Source organism: Ranitomeya variabilis, chromosome 3 (assembly GCF_051348905.1).
Source record: "Ranitomeya variabilis isolate aRanVar5 chromosome 3, aRanVar5.hap1, whole genome shotgun sequence".
Classification (NCBI taxonomy): Eukaryota; Metazoa; Chordata; class Amphibia; order Anura; family Dendrobatidae; genus Ranitomeya; species Ranitomeya variabilis.
Window position 1 is genome coordinate 532,675,416 of NC_135234.1, and position 15,140 is coordinate 532,690,555.

Below are 15,140 nucleotides of genomic sequence, written 5' to 3' on the forward strand. Positions count from 1 at the left end.
ATAATATTTCTACATCTTCTTCAACCTCATCACTCTCACCATCTTGCTCTGTTTCAGAATCAATGTAACATACAGTACTTCCACATCATCAAGAGAACCAATTTCACTTTCTTCTCCTAAATCCTCATGTGTGGGGTCTGAATGATCATCATCATCTAACAGCATCTTCACTTCATCAACATGAAGGGGTTTTGACGAATCATACATTTTCTTCTCCATTTCAGCAGATAATCTGAAGCATTGAGAGAGAATATGTGTTAGGGAACAATGTGCCTGAGAAGCATGCTTTCATTTATACGAAAACCTTACTTATTTTTATGAAATATCCACAAGCTTTGCACTATCCATTCATAAACAAGATATATTAACAAGTGGGATGACTAAAACCATAAAATACCATCCTTATGTAGTGTGATGTGTTCGGGAACAATGTGTCTGAGAAGCCAGCACAGTTATATCTGCTCTCCTGAGTCTCTGCAGTACAACTTTGATATCAGGTTTCACAAAGCATCAAGAGTCAGGAAGGTATTGAGGGGATTGGGATTTTCTAATAATCTGGTGAGGAGGGAGAAATGAAACTAAGAGAGCTGCGCCTGTCAGATCAGTTGTTCCTGAACGAGGGTTAAATACAGTAAAAAGTGAAAGAAATGTTTGTAAAAATCAGAAAAAAAAAAACAGTTTTAACCCCTTCAAGACCTTGCCCTTTTCCGTTTTTTCGTTCTCGTTTTTTCGCTCCCCTCCTTCCCAGAGCCATAACTTTTTTTATTTTTCCGTCAATATGGCCATGTGTGGGCTTGTTTTTTGCTGAACAAGTTGCAATTTTGAATGACATCAATGGTTTTAGCATGTCGTGTACTAGAAAACGGGAAAAAAATTCCAAGTGTGGTGAAATTGCAAAAAAGTGCAATCCCACACTTGTTTTTTGTTTGGCTTTTTGCTAGGTTTACTAAACGCTAAAAGTGACCTGCCACTATGATTCTCCAGGTCATTACGAGTTCATAGGCACCAAATATGTCTAGGTTACATTTTATCTAAGTGGTAAAAAAAATGCCAAACTTTGTTAAAAAATGCACAATTTTCCGATACCCATAGCGTCTTCATTTTTCGTGATCTGAGGTCGGGTGAGGGCTTATTTTTTGCATGCTGAGCTTATATTTGTAATGATACTGTTTTGGTGCAGATACTTTCTTTTGATCGCCCGTTATTGCATGTTAATGCAATGTCGTGGGGACCAAAAAAAATGTAATTCTGGTGTTTCTAATTTTTTTCTCACTACACTGTTTAGCCATCAGGTTAATCCTTTTTTTATTGATAGATCGGGCTATTCTGAATGTGGCGATACCAAATATGTGTAGGTTTGATTTTTTTATTGTTTTATTTTGAATGGGGTGACAGGGGGGGTGATTTAAACTTTTATATATTTTTTATTTTTTTCATATTTTTTTAAACTTTTTTTTACTTTTGCCATGCTTAAATAGCTTCCATGGGAGGTTAGAAGCTGGCACAACTGGTTTGGCTCAGCTACATAGCATCTGATAATTGCTGCTATGTAGCTGAATTGCAGGCTTGCTATGAGCGCCGACCACAGGGTGGCGCTCACAGCAAGCCAGCATCAGTAACCATAGAGGTCTCAAGGAGACCTCTGGTTACTATGCCGACGCATTGCTGACCCCTGATCATGTGACGGGGGTCGGCGATGCAAGCATTTCCGGCCACGCGGATGGAAGTGCCGGTTAAAGGCTGCTGTCGGCATTTGACAGCGACATTTAACTAGTTAATAGCGGCGGGTGAATCGCCATTTCACCTACCGCTATTGCGGGCACATGTCAGCTGTTCAAAACAGCTGACATGTCCTGGCTTTCATGCGGGCTCACCGCCGGAGCCCACATTAAAGCAGGGGACTCATCCTCCGCCGTAATAGTACGGCGGAGGTCGGGAAGGGGTTAAAATAAATAAATACATATTTGGTATCACTGTGTTCATAAAAGTCCAATCTATAGAAATATAAAATAAATTAATCTGATCAGTAAACAGCGTAATGAGAAAAAAAGTGTAAACTTCAAAAGTATGTTTTTTTTATACCGCAACATTGCAATGACAGTCGATCAAAACATCATATCTACTTCAAAATGGTATTAGTAAAAATGTAAGTTTGGGGCACAAAGCCCTCACACAGCATGAAAAATTCAAACATGACGAGTCTAGAAAAATGGCAACAAAAGCAACATTTTTTTTTAAATTTCCAATTTTTATAACCACTTAAGTAAAAAATAAACTATATGTGTTTTATATCTGTGTACTTGTACTGACCTGATGAATCATATTGTCAGGTGAGTTTTACCATGTAATAAACAAGCCAAATAAGTTATATGCAATTTCAAGTCACTTGGAATTTTTTTTCCTGTTTCCAGTACACTCTGTGGTAGAATGAATGGTGTCATTCAAATGGAAAACTCGTCCTGCAAAAAATAAGCCCTTAAATGGCTATAGTTATGAGAAAATAAAAATGTTAATGCTCTTGGAAGAAGGGGTGGAAAATATGAAAATGAAATATCGGAATATGACTAGAGCGTGTAAGGGTTAAACAACATGATGTGCTGCAGAGAATGCTGAATTTTAAGCACCTGATAAATGAGCATTTTGCTAATTTTTCAGACATCTGGCAGTTTGTTATCAATGGCTGATTATTAGGACAAAGAACTAGAGAATTCTTATGCCTATATTTTCCTTAGTGGACAGCGGCAACCATTGATTTTTCTCTGTAGGTCATCATCTAGTTATTTAGTATAATGTCAATTGTTAATAGAGTACACCTCTGGTTAAAAAATCATCTATTGTGTAACAAAGTTTCAAGCAAATAATAATGCAGCACGTGAAACCTTTCTTTACCTTCAGTAGGTACAAACCCCAAGAATATGAATGCTTGTAGGAACTTGTAAATAAGTTATCTTAATAAATTATCACACAGACTCTATAGCTTATGTAAGGCACACTGTTAAATAGATTTGAGATTTTCCTCTTCTTTCTCATTATTGAAAAAGTTGCATTTCAATTCATTTGGGGGCTGTTATCAATTATGTGGGTTCATCCACAAGTGGATAAAATGGGAATAAGGGTCCATTTACACAGACCAACTGGAGGTATGATCGATTAACTGTTACCGATTGACAGTCGTTTGAATGCTTGTTTACACAAGCAGACAAAAGTAAATGATGTACACTGAGCGATCTATAACAGAGTGCATAGGATGCCATTGTTCTTGGTAATGTGAGTCGTGTTTACACAAGATGACACACGGCCGAGAACAATGTTCTCTACTATTGTATAAAATATCATTTCACTCTATAAAAGTGCATTTTATGCACAGGAGTTTACATGGGCAAGATAATCATGAAACAACACTCTTTCATGATTATCTTGCAGTGTAAATGCTCTTTAATGCTTTTCTCTTGAGAAGTAAATATCATCTAAACTTAAATCAACATAACAAAAAGCAATGGTTACAATTGTTTGTTTTAGGATCCTCTGAAATACCTTCTAGGCTACTTCACTTGAATGCCAAAACAAAATGACAAATGAAGTGACCTAGGTCATTTTTTTATTTTGCTTTTGGCTGAATTAAACTTGATTGGTCACAGACAGTTCGTAGAAAAGAGTTTTGTAATTATGAAAGCTAGGAGTGACTCATTTTAAATTAGAAATCATCAAAAGGCCAATAATATTTATATTGAAAACTCTTATGCCTATTATCTCAAAACAATTATTTTGATTCTGGATTGTTGCCTTTGGCATATTAATTGTTGTATATTGTGAGTCTTCTTTTCCATCAATTTTTTAATCATTTCTATGTAATAAAATCTGCAGTTGTGTTTTTATTAAGATGAAATTTGCAATTATTTTATAGTTTTGTTTACTCTAACTCTTTTTTTGTCAGTAATGATTATGTCGATCATTGTTATTTCTATAATTATAGCTATCAGTGATCTCGTTAGATTGTGTTGAAGATGTACTCTGCTTGTCTGGAAAATAAACTCCCAAATGTCCAAGAAAAAAACACTTGGATTGTACTGCCTTTTGATAAACAATTGCATGCACTCTGCCTCAAGAGAAGATAGTTGGCCTCAATTATTGTTTGAAAAAGCCATCCATGCAAAGTTTGAGCAATGCAATTTTTTACCAAAATAAAATGTTGTAATAAGAGATAAGCGAACCCGAATCTAAAAGTTCGGGGTTCATGCCAGATAGTTTATGTTTGGTGCTAAATGCTGAATACAGACTTCTCCTGGAAGTCCAACCAAAATAAGGGAAGCATGACACCCATATAGAATTCAAGAATATATGATTTTTATTTAATAGATTTAAAACCAATAAAACAGGGCAGACTAGATAAACAGAAACCACTCACACTCCAAACACATTACATATAATACATCAGCATAAAATGCACTGGTAAGGCATCAACAAAAGTTTATGTGGTCCAAATATAATTATTTGTGTTTTTCTGTAAGGCATATGAAAGAAAAATATATATGTATAAAATTGTTAAAAGTGCATTGCGTTGTCACTCCTATAGTCCAATAGGACTTAAATTAATCCAGTTCACAGTGAAAAGAAAACATAAAGTGTCCAAAAAGTGGTATATTTGTCTATAAATATCATAAAGTGCAAGTGCATGTAATTGCAATAAAAAAATGAGAACAACATTTGGACAGATATATATATATATATATATATATATATATATATATATATATATATATATATATATATATATACACACATGGAATGGATATGCTAATACATAGCATAAAGAGTGAGTGAATCAATTACTAAAGATATTAGTTAAACACCCTTTGTAGATAATATGAATTAAGACATATATGCAGGAATGAGTATGCCAGTGCAAAAGTATAGAGCGCAAATGAATCAATCACAATCAATGATGGTTTAAAACCTCTAGTGATCAATGTATATAACCATGCATGTTAAATAACGAAGTAGATAATAGTCTCAAATGCAGTCTGGAGGTTAGGGACAGGAACCCCAACATCATGCTTCTTCCTGGGGGTATGTGGACATGAGGTGAACCTACATCCTTTTATATTGTGTGACAAACTAAACAAATGTTTTTGGAATCAGAGAACAATGTCATCCTACACGATGTTCCGACGACCAGAGCACTACAGCAAGGACGAGCTCACACCTCAAGATGAATGGGTTAGTCAAACCAGAGCCAGGGAGCTTCCATAGAAACACAGCATTAAAGCCTGCAATGAGGTAGACATGTATGCAGTGAATGTTACAAACAGAAAAAACTGACCAGCACATCACAACTAGTGTGAATAGGTTCCAGCTAACACAACAATTCAAAAAAAAATATAAAGCTGCACTCTGGATTATTTAGAATAGTACATATAGAAAATCTGAACTGCATTACTGCCATAGAACATTGGTTAAATGCTATATTATGTACATGCAAAATTTAGAAAAATGAACATGCAATATTGCGATAGGAAAATTTACAGTAAAAAGAAGGTACTTAGCACATAAATTGGCCAATGTATATGAGCCCAACTGCAACATCAATGCGTACCTTATTGTTGGGTCCTGTCCTCATAAGATACCTCTCTTGGGCTAAAAGTCCTACAATATATATGGGGCATGAATGAATCAGCTATTTAAAACCACCTGAATTTATAAGAGCCTGTCAGCATTTTCAGTTGATAGGTGGATGTGCTTATCAGTTATAATTCGACCAGAGGCACTAAAAATCTGCTCTGACATAATGCTAGTGGCAGGGCAGGTCAGGACCTCCAAGGCATAGAGAGCAAGTTCATGTCACGTGTTCATCTTGGATACCCAATAATAATAAGGCACAGAAGAATCACAGATGACATTGGCACAGTCAGCAAGGTACTCCCTCAGCATCTTCCCAAACTTTGCGCTCCTTGTGAGAGTACCTTGCGCCTCAAGGCCTGTGCAATGGGAGGGTCTGAGAAAACTCACCCAGAATTTTGCTAGTGTTCCCCTTCCTCTGCTTGATTGGAGTTGTGTTTCTCTTGCCTGTACTCCTTGGTTGTCCAAGGAACTGTAACCTCTGCCACCACCGTTTTCAGAATTATTTTAATAATTCCGCATAAAGGCCTTCTGGTACTGCCTCATTTTAGTAGTCCTGTCAGCCTTGGGAAAAAGAGATATAAAGTTCTCCTTGTAGCGTGGGTCTAGAAATGTCACCAACCTTTAATGACTATCACCCAAAATTTTGAGAACACGAACGTAATGCGAAAGGCAGCATAATATAAACTCAGCCATGCGTGCCAGACTGCTCACAGGCAAGACTTTCATGTCCTCCCCAAGAGGATGACTGACCATGTTCTCCTCCTCCTCCTCTTCCTCCCTGTCCTCAGGCCATCCATGCTGAACAGACGGTATGACAGTTATTGGGGAAGGAGCTGTGGCACGACTACCTGGACGTTATGATGGGTAATTTACTCCTTAACTTATTGCTAATGCTGTGCAGGTCTCATTACGTATAGGTGCGCTTTAGAGCCAACTTGGGTTATATAGTAAGGGGAGTAAACTTTGTGACCACTGTTAACCACATGGGTATTATGTACCTCCCTCTGACGCATTTGGTGGGATTCCATTTGCACCTTTAGACAGAGACTGTGCAATAGCCACACCATTATCTATATATATATTTACCCCGTACGTCCTGGGGTTGTACCCAGCTCCTATTATACTTGGACTAGTTGTCACTTACCTGGTATATCTTTGTATTTTTTGTACTAATTTATTGCTCTGTGACCTTTTGGGCTATTCTCTGTGCTCTTTTTAAGCCCCTTTTTTAATAATATCTTTTGTGATTTATTTAACCAATAAAATGTGTTCATATATACTTCTATTTACTAGCAAGACTCGTTTTTTGTCTGTATAATATGTATTCTGGAGTCGCTTTGTTTCGCAATATGCAATTTAGCATATAAAGGCATATGCATGCAATGCAATACGCATTGAGTAAAATGTTTTGGGGAATATATATACAGTTGTGCAGGTAGTACCGTCTATAGCGGGTGAAACTAGCTCCTGTCTCTTCGAACCTAAAAGGCAACATTTCGAGCACAGGCAGTTGCCAAATGTGGGCATGTGTGGTGCTGGCTGCATAATTTCGCTTGCGTTCCAAGAACTGGGGTATGGACAACGGAACACTGCACTGGACGTGCTTGCTGATGATGCTAGTTGAGTGTGTGCAGCAACAGGTACAGGGCAGGAGGCATCTTTGCATGCACCATGGACAGGGGATTGGCTTGCATGCACAACAGTGGAAGAAGCAGTGATGTCTGTTATGACCCCAATGGCAGAGGGTCTCAGAAATAATAACTAAGTCTGCAAACACAAAAAAACAGCTCATAGGGCAGTGGTAACTGAGCTGACCATATATCTAATCCTAGCACCACAAATAGCAGCAGCCGGGGAATGTGCCTACGTTGGTTCTAGACGTCTCGCGCCAGCCGGAGAACTAACTAACCCTAGAAGGGAAAAGAAAGACCTTTCTTGCCTCCAGAGAAAAGACTCCAAAAGTTGGATACAAGCCCCCAACAAATAATAACGGTGAGGTAAGAGGAAAAGACAAACATAAGAATGAGCTAGGTATTTAGCAAAGAGAGGCCCACTAGCTAATAGCAGAATATAGTAAGATGACTTATATGGTCAGCAAAAAACCCTATAAAAAAATCCACGCTGGATATTCAAGAACCCCCGAACCGTCTAACGGCCCGGGGGGAGAACACCAGCCCCCTAGAGCTTCCAGCAAGGTCAGGAATCACATTTAGTACAAGCTGGACAAAAATGAGAGCAAGCAAATAACCAAAAAACAAAGAAGCAGGACTTAGCTTAATTTTGCACGAACCCGGACCAGCAGACAAGAGCAAACAGAAAGGATCTGATTACAACGATGCCAGGCACTGGACTAAGGATCCAGGAAGCTTATATAGCAACTCCCCTGGACTAACGACCCAGGTGGGTGCCAAACTGAGGAAAGACAATCCCAGAGTCATATCACTAGTAACCACAAGAGAGAGCCAAAAAGTCTAATTCACAACAGTACCCCCCCTTAAGGAGGGGTCACCGAACCCTCACCAAGACCACCAGGGCAATCAGGATGAGCAGCGTGAAAGGCACGAACTAAATCGGCCGCATGCACATCAGAGGCAACCACCCAGGAATTATCCTCCTGACCATAGCCCTTCCACTTGACCAGATACTGAAGCCTCCGTCTGGAGAGACGAGAATCCAAGATCTTCTCCACCACGTACTCCAACTCGCCCTCAACCAACACCGGAGCAGGAGGCTCAACAGAAGGAACCACAGGTACAACGTACCGCCGCAACAAAGACCTATGGAACACGTTGTGAATGGCAAACGACACAGGAAGATCCAAGCGAAAGGACACAGGATTAAGGATTTCCAATATCTTGTAAGGACCGATGAAGCGAGGCTTAAATTTAGGAGAGGAGACCTTCATCGGAACAAATCGAGAAGACAGCCATACCAAATCCCCAACCCGAAGTCGGGGACCCACACCGCGGCGGCGGTTGGCAAAACGCTGAGCCTTCTCCTGTGACAACTTTAAGTTGTCCACCACATGATTGCAGATCTGCTGCAACCTATCCACCACAGAATCTACCCCAGGACAGTCAGAAGGCTCCACATGTCCCGAGGAAAAACGAGGGTGGAAACCAGAGTTGCAGAAAAATGGCGAAACCAACGTAGCGGAACTAGCCCGATTATTAAGGGCAAACTCAGCCAACGGCAAGAAGGTCACCCAATCATCCTGATCTGCCGAAACAAAACACCTCAAATAAGCCTCCAGAGTCTGATTAGTTCGCTCAGTTTGTCCATTAGTCTGAGGATGAAAGGCAGACGAAAACGACAAATCAATGCCCATCCTAGCACAAAAGGATCACCAGAACCTGGAAACAAACTGGGATCCTCTGTCAGACACAATATTCTCAGGAATGCCATGTAAACGAACCACATTCTGAAAGAACACAGGAACCAGATCGGAAGAGGAAGGCAGCTTAGGCAAAGGCACCAAATGGACCATTTTAGAAAAGCGATCACACACCACCCAGATGACAGACATGCCCTGAGACACCGGGAGATCTGAAATGAAATCCATGGAAATGTGTGTCCAAGGCCTCTTCGGGACAGGCAAGGGCAAGAGCAACCCGCTGGCACGAGAACAGCAAGGCTTAGCTCGAGCACAAGTCCCACAGGACTGCACAAACGACCGCACATCCCGTGACAAGGAAGGCCACCAAAAGGACCTAGCCACCAGATCTCTGGTGCCAAACATTCCCGGATGCCCTGCCAACACCGAGGAATGAACCTCGGAAATGACTCTGCTGGTCCACTTATCAGGAACAAACAGTCTGTCAGGTGGACAAGAGTCAGGTCTACCAGCCTGAAATCTCTGCAACACACATCGCAAATCGGGAGAAATGGCCGACAAGATAACTCCCTCTTTAAGAATACCAACTGGTTCTGCGACTCCAGGAGAGTCAGGCACAAAGCTCCTTGAAAGAGCATCAGCCTTCACATTCTTTGAACCTGGTAAATACGAGACCACAAAGTCAAAACGGGAGAAAAACAATGACCAGCGGGCCTGTCTAGGATTCAGGCGTTTAGCAGACTCGAGATACATCAAATTTTTGTGATCAGTCAAGACCACCACACGATGCTTAGCACCCTCGAGCCAATGACGCCACTCCTCAAATGCCCACTTCATGGCCAGCAACTCCCGATTGCCAACATCATAATTCCGCTCAGCAGGCGAAAACTTCCTAGAGAAGAAAGCACATGGTCTCATTACCGAGCAACCAGGGCCTCTCTGCGACAAAACGGCCCGTGCCCCAATCTCAGAAGCATCCACTTCGACCTGAAGGGAAGTGAGACATCAGGCTGGCACAAAACAGGTGCCGAAGTAAACCGGCGCTTCAACTCTTGGAACGCCTCCACGGCTGCAGGAGCTGTTGTGAATTTGGTTTCTGGGCTCCCCCGGTGGTTACTGGTGGTACTGAACTTGTGTGCTTCATCTCCTCTGTTCACCTGTTTCCATCAGGATGTGGGAGTTTCTATTTAGCCTTGCTCCTCAGTCATTTCTATGCCGGCCAACAATGTTACCAGAAGCCTTTCTGTTGCATGTTCCTGCTCCTAGACTACTATCAGCTAAGTTGGACTTGTAGTCCTATGATTGTTTTGTATTTTTGTTCCAGTTCTCTGTTTTTGAATATTTCTGAGGCTGGAAGCTCTTGTGAGCTGAAATTGCCACTCTGGTGTCATGAGTTGATATTAGAGTTTTAAAGTAATTTCGGGATGATGTTTTGAAAGGGTTTTCAGCTGACTGTGAAGTTCCCTTTTCTGTCTTCCTACTATCTAGTAAGCGGACCTCAATTTGCTAAACCTATCTTCATACTTCGTGTGTCATTTTCCTCTAAAATCACCGACAATATATGTGGGGGCTACTGTCTGCCTTTTGGGGAAAATTTCTCTAGAGGTAAGCCAGGTCAGTATTTTCCTCTGCTAGGGTCAGTCAGTCCTCCGGCTGGCGCTGGGCGTCTAGGGATAAAACGTAGGCACGCTACCCGGCCACTGTTAGTTGTGCGGTAGGTTTAGCTCACAGTCAGCTCGAGTTCCCATCTTCCAAGAGCTAGTCCTTTTGTATGCTTTACTACGGTCTCTTGCCATTGAGAACCATGACAGTTTGGCCGGCCAAGAGTTAAAATAATTGGCAGAAGAAAGGAGAGAAAAGAAGTCTGCAGAGAATTTTTTTTTTTTTTTCTGAGTTTGCTCATTAGTTGATTCACTTGCATCTCTGCTTACTGCAGCCTTCGTCTCTCTCTCCTTCTAATCCTTGAATGGTTCTGATTTCACCTGATTAAAATGGATCCTCAGAGTTTAGCTATTGGTTTGGATAATCTCGCTATGAAGGTTCAAAGTTTACAGGATTTTGTAATTCATGCTCCTATATCTGAACCTAGAATTCCTTTACCTGAATTTTTCTCCGGGGATAGATCTCGCTTCCAGAATTTCAAACATAATTGTAAATTATTTTTGTCTCTGAGATCTCGCTCCGCTGGAGATCCTGCACAGCAGGTCAGGATTGTAATTTCCTTGCTCCGGGGCGACCCTCAGGATTGGGCATTTGCTTTGGCACCAGGGGATCCTGCGTTGCTCAATGTGGATGCGTTTTTCCTGGCTTTGGGGTTGCTTTATGAGGAACCTCATTTAGAGATTCAGGCTGAAAAAGCCTTGATGGCCCTGTCTCAAGGGCAAGATGAGGTTGAAATATACTGCCAAAAATTTCGTAAGTGGTCTGTGCTTACTCAGTGGAATGAGTGCGCCCTGGCGGCGAATTTCAGAGAGGGTCTCTCTGATGCCATTAAAGATGTTATGGTGGGGTTCCCTGTGCCTACAGGTCTGAATGAGTCCATGACAATGGCTATTCAGATTGATCGGCGTTTGCGGGAGCGCAAACCTGTGCACCATTTGGCGGTGTCTACTGAGAAGGCGCCAGAGATTATGCAATGTGATAGAATTCTGTCCAGAAGCGAACGACAGAATTTTAGGCGAAAAAATGGGTTATGCTTCTATTGTGGTGATTCAACTCATGTTATATCAGCATGCTCTAAACGTACTAAGAAGGTTGATAAGTCTGTTTCAATTGGCACTTTACAGTCTAAGTTTATTCTATCTGTGACCCTGATTTGCTCTTTATCGTCTATTACCGCGGACGCCTATGTCGACTCTGGCGCCGCTTTGAGTCTTATGGATTGGTCCTTTGCCAAACGCTGTGGGTTTAATTTAGAGCCTCTGGAAGTTCCTATACCTCTGAAGGGTATTGACTCCACGCCATTGGCTAGTAATAAACCACAATACTGGACACAAGTAACTATGCGTATTAATCCGGATCACCAGGAGATTATTCGCTTCCTTGTGTTGTATAATCTACATGATGTGTTGGTGCTTGGATTGCCATGGCTGCAATCTCATAACCCAGTCCTCGACTGGAAAGCAATGTCTGTGTTAAGCTGGGGATGTCAGGGGACTCATGGGGACGTACCTTTGGTTTCCATTTCGTCATCTATTCCCTCTGAGATTCCGGAATTTTTATCTGATTATCGTGACGTTTTTGAGGAGCCTAAACTTGGTTCACTACCTCCGCACAGAGATTGCGATTGTACTATAGATCTGATTCCGGGCAGTAAGTTTCCAAAGGGTCGTTTATTTAATCTATCTGTGCCTGAACATGCTGCTATGCGGGAATATATTAAGGAGTCCTTGGAAAAGGGACATATTCGTCCTTCGTCATCTCCCTTAGGAGCCGTTTTTTTCTTTGTATCTAAAAAAGATGGCTCTTTGAGGCCGTGTATTGATTATCGGCTTTTGAATAAAATCACAGTTAAATATCAGTATCCTTTGCCACTGCTTACTGATTTGTTTGCTCGAATAAAGGGGGCCAAGTGGTTCTCTAAGATTGATCTTCGTGGGGCGTATAATTTAGTGCGAATTAAGCAGGGGGATGAGTGGAAAACCGCATTTAATACGCCTGAGGGCCATTTTGAGTATTTAGTAATGCCTTTTGGTCTTTCAAATGCCCCTTCAGTCTTTCAGTCTTTTATGCATGACATTTTCCGTGAATATTTGGATAAATTTATGATTGTGTATATGGATGATATTTTGATTTTTTCGTATGACTGGGACTCTCATGTCCAACAGGTCAGGAGGGTTTTTCAGGTTTTGCGCTCTAATTCCTTGTGTGTAAAGGGTTCTAAGTGTGTTTTTGGGGTTCAAAAGATTTCGTTTTTGGGGTACATTTTTTCCCCCTCTTCCATTGAGATGGACCCTGTCAAGGTTCAGGCTATTTGTGATTGGACGCAACCCTCTTCTCTTAAGAGCCTTCAGAAGTTTTTGGGCTTTGCTAATTTTTATCGTCGATTTATAACTGGTTTTTCTGATGTTGCTAAGCCGTTGACTGATTTGACTAAGAAGGGTGCTGATGTTGCTGATTGGTCCCCTGCTGCTGTGGAGGCCTTTCGGGAGCTTAAGCGCCGCTTTTCTTCCGCCCCTGTATTGCGTCAGCCTGATGTTACTCTTCCTTTTCAGGTTGAGGTCGACGCTTCAGAAATCGGAGCTGGGGCGGTTTTGTCGCAGAAAAGTTCCGACTGCTCCGTGATGAGACCTTGCGCGTTCTTTTCTCGTAAATTTTCGCCCGCTGAGCGAAATTATGATATTAGTAATCGGGAGCTCCTGGCTATGAAGTGGGCTTTTGAGGAGTGGCGTCATTGGCTTGAGGGGGCTAGACATCAGGTGGTGGTATTGACCGACCACAAGAATTTGATTTATCTTGAGTCTGCCAGGCGCCTGAATCCTAGACAAGCGCGCTGGTCGTTATTTTTCTCTCGGTTTAATTTTGTGGTTTCTTACCTACCGGGTTCTAAGAATGTGAGGGCGGATGCCCTTTCTAGGAGTTTTGAGCCTGATTCCCCTGGTAATTCTGAACCTACAGGTATCCTTAAGGATGGAGTGATATTATCTGCTGTTTCCCCAGACTTGCGACGGGTCTTGCAGGAGTTTCAGGCGGATAGACCTGATCGTTGCCCGCCTGGTAGACTGTTTGTTCCGGATGATTGGACCAGTAGAGTCATCTCGGAGGTCCATTCTTCTGCGTTAGCTGGTCATCCTGGAATCTTTGGTACCAGGGATTTGGTGGCTAGGTCCTTCTGGTGGCCTTCCCTGTCGCGAGATGTGCGAGGTTTTGTGCAGTCTTGTGATGTTTGTGCTCGGGCCAAGCCTTGTTGTTCTCGGGCTAGTGGATTGTTGTTATCTTTGCCTATTCCGAAGAGGCCTTGGACTCACATCTCCATGGATTTTATTTCTGATCTCCCTGTTTCTCAGAAGATGTCTGTCATCTGGGTGGTGTGTGACCGTTTCTCTAAGATGGTCCATTTGGTCCCCTTGCCTAAATTGCCTTCCTCATCCGAGCTGGTTCCTCTGTTTTTTCAAAATGTGGTTCGCTTGCATGGTATTCCGGAGAATATCGTTTCGGACAGGGGAACCCAATTCGTGTCTAGATTTTGGCGAGCGTTCTGTGCTAGGATGGGCATTGATTTGTCTTTTTCGTCTGTTTTCCATCCTCAGACTAATGGCCAGACCGAGCGAACTAATCAGACCTTGGAGACTTATTTGAGGTGTTTTGTGTCTGCGGATCAGGATGATTGGGTTGCCTTTTTGCCCTTGGCGGAGTTTGCCCTCAATAACCGGGCTAGTTCTGCCACCTTGGTTTCTCCTTTCTTCTGTAATTCGGGGTTTCATCCTCGTTTCTCTTCCGGTCAGGTGGAGTCTTCGGATTGTCCTGGAGTGGATGCTGTGGTGGAGAGGTTGCATCAGATTTGGGGGCATGTGGTGGACAATTTGAAGTTGTCCCAGGAGAAGACTCAGCAGTTTGCCAACCGCCGTCGTCGTGCTGGTCCTCGTCTTTGTGTTGGGGACTTGGTGTGGTTGTCTTCTCGTTTTGTCCCTATGAAGGTTTCTTCTCCTAAGTTTAAGCCTCGGTTCATCGGCCCGTACAAGATATTGGAGATTCTTAACCCTGTGTCCTTTCGTTTGGACCTCCCTGCATCTTTTTCTATTCATAATGTCTTCCATCGGTCATTGTTGCGCAGGTATGAGGTACCGGTTGTGCCCTCCGTTGAGCCTCCTGCTCCGGTGTTGGTTGAGGGTGAGTTGGAGTACGTTGTCGAGAAGATCTTGGACTCCCGTGTTTCCAGACGGAGACTTCAGTATTTGGTCAAGTGGAAGGGCTACGGTCAGGAGGATAATTCTTGGGTGACAGCCTCTGATGTTCATGCCTCCGATTTGGTCCGTGCCTTTCATAGGGCTCATCCTGATCGCCCTGGTGGTTCTGGTGAGGGTTCGGTGCCCCCTCCTTGAGGGGGGGGTACTGTTGTGAATTTGGTTTCTGGGCTCCCCCGGTGGTTACTGGTGGTACTGAACTTGTGTGCTTCATCTCCTCTGTTCACCTGTTTCCATCAGGATGTGGGAGTTTCTATTTAGCCTTGCTCCTCAGTCATTTCTAT